Genomic DNA, 15,226 nt, shown 5'->3' on the forward strand with positions numbered 1-15,226 from the left:
GCCTAATAATTCTGCACAGTACTGCATTTTCTCAAGTGACTATCCCGGCTAAGCAATTCCCTTTCGAATAGCCTAATCTGGGTCTCAGATTATCATCACTATTTGCTCACATCCTCCAATGCGCCATGTGCCAAATCATCATGTTTGCAACCCTGTCCTTGAACAGTCCACCCAAGGGAATCAGTTGTCCCTGAATGGAATCAGAATTAGAATCAGTCTTATTATCACCGACATGCAGTACTGTGCACCTATATATAACTAGACTTCTGCACAGTACTGTATTTGTCAATGTGGAGCCGACAGCGGGTTTGCAAATCTGGCAGGAGCAAAGGATGTCAGGAGTGGCGAGGGTGGAGTGCCGCGGGAGTGGTGTGGGACAGGTGGCAGAGAAGGAAAGCCAGGGGCAGGACGGGTGGTGTGGGTGCAGACACACCCGACCCTGAGACACCGGGCAGGGTAATTTGATTCCAAACAAGTGGCTTATTGATTATTTAAGAAAATCTCTCTGGTGCCTCTCACTCCCTCCCCTCGTCCTTCCCCTTTTCCCCACCATGATTCCCCTCTCCCTGCTCCTTTCCCACTCTCAGTTCACAATAGAGACCCGTATCAGAATCAGGCTTATCATCACTCACGTATGTCATGCAATTTGTTTTTTTTTCCTTTGGTAGTAGTACAGTGTAATACATAACATTACTACAGTACTGTGCACAAGACCATATGTACAAGACTGTATGTACTTCAATGATAACTTACTTTGAAATTTGTAGATGCTGCCAATGGTGGGGAGGGCTGTGCCTCCTCTGAACACTGCTGATGGTGGTGTGGGATACCCCCATAATACATTGGTAGTTGTAACATCTTCTGGCTATCCATCCCATAGGATGATGCTGGCTCCTTTCAGTTGAGAGGAACAGCATGTGTGTGTGACTGGGTTTTAGGTGAGTAGGGGGTTGCACAGGTCCGGACCCACCCTCTCGACATCCCCTCCCGGATCCAGCGGTATGGTGGGGTCCGACGCGGCTGGGGGAAGTTCTGTCAATGGCCAGACCAAGTTTCGATGCAAGGGATGCCCCTTCTGCGCTTCATGGCACGTGTTCGCTAGATGGCCACTGGCCCTACGAGCGGGCTCATCCGCCCTTTGACAGGTCTTGATTTTCATCTGGCAGGGTGTCTGGCCACCCTCCTCACCAGGCAAGTCTGGTGAGGGAGCTGGTTTAGTCTCCGACCACCGGACCATGCGGCAGGTAGTACTGGGTTACGTGGTGCCAGTAGCACTCAGACAAGTGACCTGACTCTAGACTCCCTCCGAGAGGACCACAACCTAGTCATGGTTTGGAGGCTTGTGTCCCTCAGTGACCCAGAGAGCTATGCTGGCTGGAGTCAGGGCTTCATGCTTTGGCTCTTGGTAGGGTCACCCATGCCAAACAGGTCAAAGGGTAGAGGTTAAAGTAAGAGTAGTCCACCGGTCCTCCAGGTTTGCTCAGGGTTAATGACCCTGACTGATAAACCAAAAGTAATGAAGAATCCTTCTACATCAGATTGCGACAGTATTCCTGAGTCTCCACCCGGGACTTGCATGACTGACAGAGAAGAAGCTACTGGCACCGTCAGAGATGGAGGAACCTCACTGCCGCCCCAAACGCCAGCGGCGCAGCGGGGAGTCAGTAAGTACGCAGACTCACGGTTGTGCATCATGAGCGAGGCTGCAAAAACTCTTTGGCCTTCTGTTCCATAAATGTAACTGAGAGAGTATTGTTGATCCTGAAGCTGCCAACTCATTTGGACAACAATACCATTTTCTACTGAGTGATTGCTCAGCCAATCACACTTTGCATTTGAGCCCAGGAGACAGTATGTCAATAAATAGAACTTACTGCAGTCAATACTCAGAAATGCTGGTCAAATTATCTGGAATATATTTTGCCATACTGTGCAGTTTACTAGCAGCCTCAAATCCTCCGTTCCAGCTGTTAACTGCATTGGCTTCATATAATCAGGCACAAGGCAGTGATTTCTCTCACTGATTTCTCTCAAGCCTCTCTCACTGCCCTATGAAGGGGAAATAAATAGGCTTGGTGCCGTCTATTGGTCAATGGACACACAGAGGTTATGCAGTTCTTCCCTGTGAAGTTAGGCTTTGATTTCTCTGAGCGACGTTGATTGGGAGGTCTGCCTGAGCTGATGCCAAAAGCAGAGCAGCAGTCAAGCTATTAAGTGAGAATTAAAGGTAGGATTTCTTGAGAAGGCACTGAACATGCCACTTATTATCTCTGCTGCTCCTCCTATTCCCAAATATTCATTTGTCAGATGTCTTTGAAAGGTGGACTTTGGAGACCATCTGCTATTTTAAAGGTATCTAAGTGGATATTTGCTCACCAGGTGGCTGGGCAAACTTGTAAGGCAATCGAGGAAGTGTATTGGCCTCATAAATAGGGACATGGCATGAAAAGCAAGAAACGTATGCTCCACAAATCACTGAATGAAATTCGACTAATGCATTATGAAATCCAGGTGCTGCATTCTAAGGACCTCAGGACTTTGGAAAGGATAAAGCGAAGGTTTGCCAGGATGAGTTCTGGAATGTGTAGCTTTAGTTTTGTGCTGAGACCAATGAACCTGAGATTATTCACCGTATAGTAGAGAAGTCAAGGAGAGAATAGCATTCATCTTCGGAATTAATAAGGACAAGCAAGAACTGTTCAGTTTAGCAAGTGGGAGACTGTGACCAATGCTCACAGCTTTTAAAGAGTTGTCAAAAGAACTTGGGAGGAAATTAGAAAAATATTATTGTTCACATGACAGCATGATAATGTATATAAGCATTTAGCTATTGGAGCACTGGGGTGTATGGGGTATCTGATCGTGCAGGGGCTTGTCGTGTCTACTCCAGTACAGCTCACTCACCTTTGGTCCCTACCGGACACTCATTCTCACCTGTGGCTCCAAGTAGCTGTTGGCATGTGACTGTGGCCACACCCTGGTACAGGCGGGCTAAACTGGGGAGGGTAGCCGGTGGGTCTCATAACCCAGTGAGATAGGGACATGCCTGATCTAGCCAGCTCCAGCGGGCTAGGGCGGGTGAGATCCCGTGGCCAGGAAGGCGGTTCTGCAACACTCAATGGAGAGAGAAGGACACGGTGAGACACAGGTGACGTCACGGTCATCCACTGCAGCTAAGGAAGACCCCAGTTTGTGACGCTTGTTTGTACCACTGGACCCGGACTTCTAAGGTCAAGAGAGTGGAACTGCCCCGGTGCAAAGGCTTTTCCACTTTAAAAACTCCCTCGTGCAGTTCCCCTGCTATTGTCGGATACTATGGTCGACCACTTCTAATGCAGCACTAGTGACCTGAAGATTGGGGTTTGATTCAAGCCTCTGTTTGTAAGGAGTTCTCCCTGTAACCGGGGGAGTTTCCTCTGCGTGCTCCATTGTCCCCAGCGGTCCAAAGACTGTACTGAGCCATGGCCATGCGATATTGGCACTGGAAGCATGGCAACACATGTGGACTGGCTAGCTCAATCATCCCTGAATTGATTTGACACAAATAACACGCTGCATTCTATGTTTCAATGTAGATGCTGCACATAAAACTGATGTCTTTTTCTTTACTAGTAGTTGGGAACCAAAATGCACCAGCTGATAAGGGAAGATTTTATCGGTTTTTTTCACCAGCACTGAACCTGAACCTATCAACAGCCTTGTGTGCGCCTCTTGTCTATTCGTGTCACTGAATGTGCGGATGGAGAACAGAAGTGATGGTGAACACTCATGAATAGATTAGAAATCATGCAAAAACATGAAATAATACATATTTAAAAAGTGAGGTAGTGTTCATGGGTTCAATGTCCATTTAGAAATCAGATGGTGGAGGGGAAGAAGTTGTTCCTGAATCACTGAGTGTGTACTTTCTGGCTCCTGTACCTCCTACCTGATGATAACAGTGAGAAAGGGGCATGCCCTGGGTGCTGGAGGTCCTTAATAATGGATGCTGCCTTTCTGAGACACCGCTCCTTGAAGATAATAGACAATAGGCAATAGGTGCCCTTTGAGCCCGCACCGCCATTCAATGTGATCATGGTTGATCATCCACAATCAGTACCACGTTCTTGCCTTCTCTCCATATCCCTTGACTCTGCTGAGATGTCCTGGGTATTTTGTAGGCTAGGGCCCAAGATGGAGCCAACTAAATTTACAACTCTCTGCAGCTTCTTTCAATCCTGTGTGGTAGCACCCCCAAAACCAATACCAGACAATGATGCAGTGGACATAACGTGTAGGTGACTCTGCAAGTAAAGTGACTCGACAGGAAGTGATGAAGTAGTGGAGGTGGGTTATGTGGAGGGGTGGGTTAGTGGGTGGAGGTGATTAACCTTCCTGCTTGGGGAAAGTAACTGTTTTTGACTCCGGTGATCCTGGCGTGGATCCTTCTTGCTGGGAGTGGGACAAACAGTTCATGAGAAGAATGGGTGAGATCCTTCATGATGTTACTGGCCCTCTTCCGGCACCTTTCTGTAAACATGTCTTTGATGGTAGGTAGGCTGATGCCGGTGATGCGTTGGCCAGGCAGTTCATCCGCTTTGACTTGGCAGCTCATCACTTGCTGCAAGGTTTGGCGATGGAGTGACGCCAACCTGCAGCGTTCCAACCAGTAGGAATCTGTAAGTAATCATTTCAAGACAAAAACCAAATTATCAACAGATGTTGAAAAATTTGCTTGTACTTTCCACTGAGAAGTTAAAAAGACAGCAAGTGGCTGGCCAAAAATATCTTACACCTAGACTGGGGTTTCCATTGCCAACATTCATTCAAACAAAACTACTAACCGAAATATTTGTACCTGTGCCAAGTCAAATAGTTACAATGCGATTGCACCTCCCATCGGATGGTTTCACAAAAATGAATAAGAATTAATTTTTGTAACTGTTAACATGCCAAATTTTCAGTATAACTTAGGATTGAAGGAGGAAAAGTTTTTCCATTAGTTGCAGAGTTTTGAAACCAAACATTAGAAGCAGACTATTCAGGTGTGAGGTTAGGAAGCACTTATTCTTATAAAGGGTGGTTGAGATTGTATTATCACTAGCACAAATGTCATGAAATTTTGAACATCCATTTATTGTTTTTTGTGGCAGTGGTACAGCGTAAGATATTAAAAATGACTATAAGTTATGATATTACAAACGAGGAATAATGATGTCGCATTCAAATGTTTACAGTTCAAAATACATTTATTACCAAAGTATGTATGTTATATACAACCTTGAGATTTGTCTCCTTACAGACAGCCCCGAAAGAAAGCAACCCAATAAAGTCCATATAAAAAAAATCTGTCCAACACTCAATGTGTGGGGGGAAAAATCGTGAAAGCAGTAAAAGAAAGCAAATAGCTTTTGGAACAGAAGTTCACAGAAACAAGCCCACAGACACGAAGCCAGCAGCTGATTCGGGAGTCCATCCGTTGAAGGCCACAGCCTCGGTTCAGTGCAGAGATGAGTAAACGTTGTGGAACAGTGAGCTGAACCAGCCCATCCCTTGCCTGCAGTCCTGACACCCTAATCTTTTCAATAGGCCCGGTGCTTAAATCGTCCAAGTTTTGGGACATGCCTCGCTCTCGGTTCCTGGCCCCACCACCTTGATTCGGCCCTTACCTGCTCAATTTAAGCCTTGCGCTTATATTGAACGAACCTTGGGTACTTCTTCACACTCAGGCCCAGGCCCAGGGGCCCCGCTGTCCCAGCTCTGCTTCGCTTTGGTTCTGCTGCATTGAATCACAGCCAAGTCCAGTCCAGCCATGGCCAAACCTTGGCTTATTCCACACTCTCGGGCCTGAGCCAAACCACCTCGATTCAGCTCGTATGTGCCGAACCACAACTGTCCTGAGTGACTTCAGTTCGCTCGGCAAAAGCACAAGGTTGTACAGGCAGCTCAGAATCTCAACTCCGAAAGGGAAGCTGCAGTGATCATTTATCAGAAAAAGTATGATAAGTGAATCATTCAGAAATCTGATGGTGAAGGGGAAGAAGCTGCTCCTAAAACATTGAATGTGCATCTTCAGGCTCCTGTACCTCCTCCCTGATGTCCCTATTTACCCTTTCTCCCTACTGAGAAGTGGGTGTATAAAGATGGATGCCGCCTTTGAAAAAGTCCTTTATGGTGGGGGGAGGGCGGTTTGTGCTCATGATGTAGCTGGCTGAGAATTCTTTTCCACAAATAGCAGATCTTTTTGTTAAATCTAAGATAGTTAGATTTTTATTAAGGTACTAGAACACTGCAAAAGTCTTAGGCTCACTTAAATAGCTAGGGTGCTTATGACTTCTGCACAATTCTTTATTTGTTAATGTGGAGCAGAGAGCGAGTTTGTAAATCTGGCGGGAGCAAAGGATGTTGGGGATGGCGAGGGTGGAGTGCCAAGGGAGGGATGTGGGACTGGTGGCAGAGAGGGAGTACCTGGGGTGGGGATGGTGCGGGTGCAGACACAACCAGCCCTGAGACACCAGGCAAGGTCACTTGATTCCAAACAATTGGTTAATTGAACATTACAGAATGTCTCTCAGGTGCTTTCTGCTCCCTCCCCCCTCCCTTCCCTTTCTCCCAAACTTGATTCCCCTCTCTTTACCCCATTCCTATGTGGGGGGGGGGAGGGAGGGAGTTGGTGTTTTGGCTGCTGCTTGTGCGTGGGAGGGGAGAGTGAGGGCTTTGGGGTTCTAACATTTTCAGCCGTTCATTCTTTAGGGCTTTCTCCTGTTTTGTGAAGAAGAAGTAATAGAGAATAAATAAGAAATAAATATCATGAACGTGAGAAGAAGAGTCCTTGAACGTGAGCCTAATGGTCATGGGAACGTTTCATTGATGGGGCGAGCGAGGTTGAGTGAAGTTATCCCCTTTGGTTCAGGTGTTTGAGGGGTAGTGACAGTTCCTGACCCTGGGGCTGCTCCCATGGCTTATTCTTCATCTGTGTCTTCTGCCGAGTAAAGTAGGAGAAAAATAATAAATATGTGAAAAATATTGACTGTGTCCAACTTGCCTTGTGCACGCAGCCCATTGTGAAGCAGCCCACACTGCCGGCTGTATGGCATCTGTTAGTTTGAGTGGTAGCTATCGTAAAGTCCCATTAATATAATTATGCAAATGTGTTAAAGCTCTCTATTTTTCATGTTAATGTACAGAGGAATTACAGCAAAGATCACTGCTACATTCACAGTACCTTGCAAAATATAAAGTGCTTTACAAACAGCAAGGCTAGGATATAACAGTTTTCCAATTAACCTATCGATGCTGTGTGTTAAAATGTTCTCTGCTGATTAATGGCACCTTAAGTTACTTGGGTACAAATCTTCGAATCCGCTGATTGTAGAAGTTGGACTCGCGTGTCCTCAGGGCTAAAGCAGTTGGTTAATCAAATTTGGGCATGTTTTGTTGAAAGTCTAAATAGAAGCGAAATGTTTGACCTGATGGATCACAGACAGCATGCTGATGAGGAAGAAAGAAATGTCACTCAAACCTCGCTTTAAAATAAAACCAGTCTATTTAAAAACACTGCTTTTACCACACTGTATGTAGTTAACATGTTTGGGTGGCAGGATGGAGATATGTCTCTACTAAATGAGGTGTGGGGCTCTCTTCCCTCTGCAGCCTGCAGGTCAGCCTTGGGCAAGGTGTGTATGTAGGCCTCTGTTAGTCTTGATAGACCATGGATTTGCGCCTTGGAAAGTCTCCAGCCTGGGCAGGGTTTTTTTTAATGTAAGACCGGCAGTTGCCCAAGCTGCAAGTCTCCCCTCTCCACACCACCGATGTTGTCCAAGGGAAGGGCATTAGGACCCATACAGCTTGGCACCGGTGTTGTCGCAGAGCAATGTGTGGTTAAGTGTGTCCTTGCTCAAGGACACACACGTAGCCTCAGCCAAGGCTCGAACTAGTGACCTTCAGATCACTAGACAAGTGCCTTAACCACTTGGCCAGGGTCACGTGAAGCCATGGGAGCATGTGGCAGATGGTCGTATGAGCAGATGGTGCACATCACAAGTCCTGGTTATGTGACCACTGACACCAGGCTGACAATCTCTGAAGAGTATTGATAACGGCTGGGGTCACCCGTCTTGTAAAGACTCTGCCCAGAAGAAGGCAATGGCAAACCACTTCTGTAGAAAAATTTACCGAGAACAATCATGGTCGGAGAAGGATCATGATTGCTTAAGTGATGTGACACAGCATATAATGATGATGGTGATTTAACACAAAATGTGGGGGTTTTCAAAGTTCAAAATACACTAATTATCAAAAAATGTGAAAATTATACAACCTCGAGATTTGTCTTCTTACAGGCAGCCACGAAAAAAGAAACCCAAAAGGACTAAAAAAAATCCTGCAACTGCCCAAATATGCAAAGAGAGAGAGAGAACCAAAGTTTGCAAACAATAAAAGTTTAACAACAATGTTCAGAATGAAACTAAGTCCATGGACATGGAGCCCAGAACAGCGGGAGCAGGCCCACAGCCTCGAGCTCAGAGCTGTGAAGAGTGGAGTTAACATCAAGGAGCAGCGAGCATAACTAGCCCAAATCTTCCCTCCCGTTTTGACACCCTGCCTTTTCAATCCATCTGGCCCAGCATTTAAATCGTCCAAACATCGGGTCATTCCTCACTCTAGGACCCTGTCGCTTCAATACACTCTGGGTTTCGACCCCATTGTAGAATACTCCATATTCAAAGAAGGACATTTTCCCCCAGTTTTTTTTCTGAATACTCGTGATGGGCTCTCCAGTCTGCTTGATGTAGCACCTGCTCTGCCCCAGACACTGCAGAGAGCTGTCACCACAACCATATCCATTATGAAAACCAACCTCCCCTCCATTGATACCATGGATACTTCCTGCTGCCTCGGGAAATCAATCCCACCCCATTCTTTCTCCACCATCTTCCTACTCATTCCATTGGGCAGAAGATATATGAACTTGAAAATATCTACCAACAGGCTCAAGGACTATCATGAGCACTGAGGGCTTCTGTGGAGTGTCATAGTGCGTCGGGCTTCTGGGTTTTTCGAGCACGTGTGTTTATTACTTGTCTTAATGAGAGTCGTTAAGCCTTTGTGCTTCCTGCTTAATCTTGTCAAGTTAATTGTGACTGGCACGGGGTTTTCACCTTCCATGATTATTAATGCAGTCTCCCGTTCAGCACTGTTCATGGAGTCTTGTGTGGAGAATGATTTGTCTTGTGTCATTTGGTCGTGTCACCAATACTCTGTGGGTATTCCCATGTATAACCTCTTGTTTCTATCGCGACATGGGAGTCTGGCATTCCTCTGCCCCGGGGCTCAGTCATTGCCAGCGCTCACTGCGACAAGAATGGTTTCTATTCTACCTCATTAAGCTCTTGAATAGACCTCTTGCATGATAAACATAAATTCTTGGTCTCTTTCATGGTCTTTGCATTTGATTTGTCTTCCTGCGCTGCACTTTCAATATAAACTATACTACGCATATTGTTATTAATTGTTGCTTTGTACTACCCTGATATACTTACACTCAGAGGCCACTGTATTACGTACACCTGCTCGTTAATCCAAATATGTAATCAGCCAATCGCGTGGCAGCAGCTCAATGCCTAAAATCATGCAGACATGGTCAAGAGGTTCAGTTGTTGTTCAGACCAAACATCAGAATGGGGAAGAAATATGAACTGTGACTTTGACTGTAGATTGATTATTGGTGCCAGATGGGGTGGTTTGAGTATCTCAGAAACTGCTGATCTCCTGGGATTTTCACACACAACAGTCTCTAGAGTTTACAGAGAATGGTGCAAAAACACAAACATCCAGTGAGTGCCTATTCTGTTGGTGAAACTGCCTTGTTGATGAGAGAGGTCAGAGGAGAACGGCCAGACCGGTTCAAGCTGACAGGAAGGGGACAGTAACTCAAATAACCATGCGTAACAACAGCAGTGTGCAGACAAGCATCTCTGAATGCACAACACGTCGGACGTTGAAGTGGACGGACAACAACAGCAGAAGATAACAAATGTGCAGGACACTCAGTGGCTACTCTATTAGATAGAGGAGGTATCCAATAAAGTGTCCGCTGCCTGTATGTCATGAAATTAGCTGTGTGGATGGCATGCAGAGCAAAGTTTTTCACTGTCCTTCAGTACATGTATCCATAATAGATATATATCAATGTAATATATCATATGTTTTATGTATTGTATATAAATAAATTAAATAAGTAGTGACAAATGAGAGCAAAGGAAATGAGGTAGTGTTCATGGGTTCATTGTCCATTTAGAAATCAGATCATGCATCTATGCTCAATCTTCTATGCGTGACCTTCATCAACAGATCCACAGGAAACGTGTAGCCCGAAGGTTTTTCCATAATGGGAGATAATTTAAATCCATTGTGTACAATCTGTGATGACCAATATAGAGCAATGGGGGGTGGGGGAGAGGGCGGAAATGTATGCAGTGTGCTAGTAAATCACGCATTAAAGTATTCTCCCTTCTTTGTAAGAATGTATGAAACACACAATAGTTTACAATGCACAGGATTAAAACTAAGCTGCAGAGAGTAGGAGATTCAGCCAGCTCCATCACAAGCCGATGGGCATGCGATGGAGAGTAAGTTACCGGACTACAGAGATAATGACAGGGAGTGAGAATGGGGCAGATAGGATTCATGGCGCTGGCATGAATTCAATGGGCCAAAAGGCTTCCATCTGTGTTAAATAAGTCATCGTAGGTTCTTGCAATAAAATGAGAATGGGGAAGAAACACAATAACATAACCTTTAATATCATAAAGCAATACAGGACCATTATCAAAGAAGGAACTAGCCGTAACCACATAGCATTTAAGTAGGGAATACCTTGTGCTGCGGAGGAGACAGAGAGGCAAAGGGAAATTTAGGGAGGGAATTCCTGGGCCTATTGATCAAATATGTAATCTGTAGTTCCCAGAAATCTGGCACTAAAACGGAAATTGCTCGCACTCAACATAATCAGCATTGTAAAGGCAGAAATATTGACTCTGTTTCTATCTCCACAGATGCTCCCCAATCTACTGCATGTTTATAACACTCAGTTGAGTTCCATGAAGTCAAGTTGATTGTTATATGCAAAGGTGGTGATGAATCAGTCTATTGAAGGCAGATTGAAAATCTGGCTGAGTGTTGCCCTAACAACAACCTCTCACTCAATGTCAGCAAGACCAAGGAGCTGATTATTGACTTCAAGCAGCGTCTCTACTTTCTGCGAAGGCTGAGAAAAGTCCATCTCCTCCCCCCCCCCCCCACCCCCCATCCTCATCACATTCTATAGAGGATGAATTGGGAGCATCCTGAGCAGCTGCACCACCGCCTGGTTTGGAAATTGCACCATCTTGGACCGCAACACCCTGCAGCAGATAGTGAGGTCAGCTGAGAAGATCATCGGGGTCTCCCTCCCCGCCATCACGGGAATTTACACCACACGTTGCATCTGCAAAGCAAACAGCATTATGAAGGACCCCACTCACCCCTCATACAAACTCTTCTCTCTCCTGCCATCTGGGAAAAGGCACCAAAGCATTCAGGCTCTCATTACCAGACTATGTAACAGTTTCTTCCCCCAAGCTATCAGACTCCTCAATACCCAGAGCCTGGACTGACACCAACTTACTGCTCTCTACTGTGCCTATTGTCTTGTTTATTATTTTTTGTAATGCCTGCACTGTTTTGTGCACTTTATGCAGTCCTGTGTAGGTCTGTAGTCTAGTATAGTTTTTGTGTTGTTTTACGTAATTCAGTGTAGTTTTTGTATTGTTCATGTAGCACCATGGTCCTGAAAAACATTGTCTCATTTTTACTGTGTACTGTACCAGCAGTTATGGTTGAAATGACAATAAAAGTGACTTGACTTGAAATTAAGGAAACCGGAAATCCATGAGCCAGTCCTCGTTGGAGGATCAGAATTTGAAAGGGTCAGCGACTTTAAATTCCTCGGTGTTATTATTTTGGAGGACTTGTCCTGGGCCCAGCACGTAGGTGCAATTATGAAGAAAGCACCTTTACTTCCTTAGGAGTTTGAGAAGATTTGGCATGACATTTAAAAGTTTGACAAACTTCTATAGATGTGTAGTGGAGAGTGTATTGACTGACTGCATCATGGTCTGGTATGGAAACACCAAAGACTGCATGGAAAATAGTATAAAAGGTAGTGGATACAGCCCAGTCCATCGTGAGTAAATCCCTCCCCACCATTGAGCATGTCTACGTGAAACATTGTTACAGGAAAACAGCATCCATCATCAGGGACCCCCAACACCCAGGACACGCTCTCTTCTCACTGCTGCAGTCAGGAAAAAGGTACAGGAGCCTTAGGACACACACCACCACATTCAGGAACAGTTATTACCCCTCAAACAACAGGCAGTTTATTCAAAGGGGACAACTAGGCTCAAATTCACTTGCCCCATCATTGAAATGTACCCACAACCTATGGACTCACTTTCAAGGACTCTTCATCTCATGTTCTCGATACTTATTTGTTTATGTATTTATTTATTATTATTTATTTCCATTTTGCATTTTCAAAGTTTTTTGCCATCTGCACTCTGGTTGAACGATCTAGTTGAGCGGTCTTTCATTGATTCCTTATAGTTATTATTCTATAGATCTGTTGAGTATGTTTGCAAAAAATTAATCTGTATATGATGACAGATATGTATTTTCATAATAAAATTTACTTTGAACTTTTGAAATAAATTATATAATTTATATATTATAAATTATATAATTTTTTTACAAGCCAGAAAACAGAAAAAAAGACTATTTGAGTACAAAGTGATTAAAGTTGTCTAAACTGTTGGCATTGGGGTATTGTTGATGTGAAGAAAGCAAACCTTCAAAGCTTCATTTATTATTATCAAAGTAGCTACCTTTATAGAACTCTGAGATTCTTCTTCTCCAGATAGCCCCGAAATGAAGAAAGAACATGTAAGTCTCCCAGAGAAACCTACCCCGCCCTGCACAAAAAAGAACAGGAAATACAGAGGAATAGCTGGTCTTGAATTTGGTAGTGTGGGACTGCAGGTTTTTTTACCTCCTACCTGAAGGTAGCTATGAGAAGACACCGTGGCCTAGAATGGTCCCAGCCTCTCTCTGCTTAAAGTGGATCACGCTGGATCTCCCCAGTTCAATTCCTGCCACTGACCGTAATTTCTTGCTGTTTGCAAACTCTCCCCATGACTGTGTGGGTTTCCTCCAGTCGCTCTGGTTTCCTCCCACATTCCAAACACTACAGGCTATAAAGTTGTGGGCATGTTACTTTGGCGCTGGACACATGGCGACATTTGCCAGCTGTGCTTAGAACATCCTCAGATTGTGTTGATCAATGACGCAAACGTAGCCTCGTCACGTGTACAGTTGGGGTAGCGGGGCGGAGATACGTCTCTACGGAGGTGTCAGGTGCTCCTTCACTCCACTAGCCTGCAGGTCACCCTTGCACAAGGTGTAGCACCTGCACAGCGCTGCCTCCACTCCCTGATCAGGGTCACGTGAAACCGTGGGAGCAGGTGGTGGATGCTCGTATGAGCAGCTGGTGCATATCACAAGTCCCTGTTACATGACCACTGATGCCAGGCAGACAATCTCTGAAGAGTATTGATAATGGCTGTGGTCACCCGTCTTGTAAAGACACTGCCCAGAAGAAGGTAATGGCAAACCACTTCTGTAAAAAATTTGCCAAGAACAATCATGGCCATGGAACGACCATGATAATCAATGTCATACACCACAGCATGTACAAATGTGTAGGAGCCTTGAGTCTGTTTTCTATCTGTATTGTATTTTGTGCTGCAGGTTTATTATGTTTATTACAGTAGTTAGTCACATGGGTTGGGGCGTGGTGAAAGTGAAATGTTCAGTTAGGTATTCATGCGTATTCAGTTTGAGTCAGTTAAAATTTAGAGACAGCCAGGTATGATATCTCTGTTAACTGCTTATTTTTGATTAAAATCGCTTAATTACCCTTAACATCACTTAATTAAGAAAGATAACTGGCATGGATAGAGCATTGGTGATTGGCAGGAGGTAAATATTTGGAATAAAGAGAGTCTTTCCTAGTTGGTTAAGGGTGTTTAGAAGTGTTCTGCAGGGGTCAATGATGGGACCGTTTCATCTTACTTTTGATGTTAATGATTGAGATTATGGAATTGATGGTTTTGTGGCCAGGTTTATAGATGATAGTAAGGTAGGCAGGGGGCAGGTAGTTTTGAGGAAGTAGAGAGGCTGCAGAAGGACTTAGACAGATTAGGAGAGTGGGCAAAGAAGTGGCCGATGGAATACAGAGTCAGAAAGTGTATGGTCATCATTTTGGTAGAAGAAATAAAAGAGTAAACTACTTTCTAAATGGTGAGTGAATTCAAAAATCAGAATTGTGAAGGGATTTTTGAAACCTTGCGCAGGATTCCCTTAAGGTTAATTTTCAGGTTGAGTTGGTGATGAGAAAGACAAATGAGATGCTAGCATTCATTTTGAGAGGACTAGAATATAGAAGCGAAGGTATAATGATGGGGCTCTCTAAAGCACTGTTGAGGCCTCGTTTTGGAGTATTGAGAGCAGTTTTAGGCCTCTTATCTGAGAAAGGTTGTGTTGGCATTGGAGAGGATTCAAAGGAGGTTCACGAAAATTATTCTGGGATTGAAAGGTTTGTCATATAAAAAATGTTTGATGGCTCCAGGGCTGTAGTTCCTGGAATTTAGAAGAATAAGGGGGAGGATCTCAAATGTTAAAAAGACCTCGACAGGGTCTTTACCTGTGGTTAGGGAGTCTAAGACCAGAGGACACAGCCTCAAAGTAGAGGGACGTCAACTTAGAATGGAGAAGAGGAGGAATTTATTTAGCCAGAGGGTGGAAAATCTGTGGAATTTGTTGCCACAGGTGGCTGTGGAGACCAAGTGATTGGGCATATTTAAGGCAGAAGTTGACAGATTCTTAATTGGTCAGCGCATGAAAGAATACAGGACAAAGGCAGGAGATTAGAATAAAAGGAAAAATGGATCAGCCATGATGAAATGGTGGAGCAGACTCAATGGGCCAAATGGCCTGTTTCTGGTCCTATGTCTTTTATATCCCACGCTGTACAACACGGCACGTAATGAACCATGTAGGGGGCCATGTACCTGTTTCTAGCTCTATTGTATTTTGTGATGCACATTTACTATGTTTATTACAGAAGTTAATCTCATGGGTTGGAGCA

General features: G+C 44.6%; 1 long non-coding RNA gene across 3 annotated transcripts in view; it reads left to right on the plus strand.

Moving 5' to 3' along the window:
• Positions 1-15,226, plus strand: part of LOC132380449 (uncharacterized) — a 224,436-nt gene that overhangs the window by 97,940 nt on the left and 111,270 nt on the right. Inside the window, exon 3 of one of the 3 annotated variants that reach the window (XR_009507774.1) lies at positions 11,037-12,599. The exons of the other annotated variants lie outside the window; for them this stretch is intronic. This is a non-coding gene — a long non-coding RNA (uncharacterized LOC132380449). Of the gene's footprint in view, positions 1-11,036; positions 12,600-15,226 lie in introns of those variants that run through there. 3 annotated transcript variants of the gene reach the window in all.

Source organism: Hypanus sabinus, chromosome 24, assembly GCF_030144855.1.
Source record: "Hypanus sabinus isolate sHypSab1 chromosome 24, sHypSab1.hap1, whole genome shotgun sequence".
Lineage (NCBI taxonomy): Eukaryota > Metazoa > Chordata > Chondrichthyes > Myliobatiformes > Dasyatidae > Hypanus > Hypanus sabinus.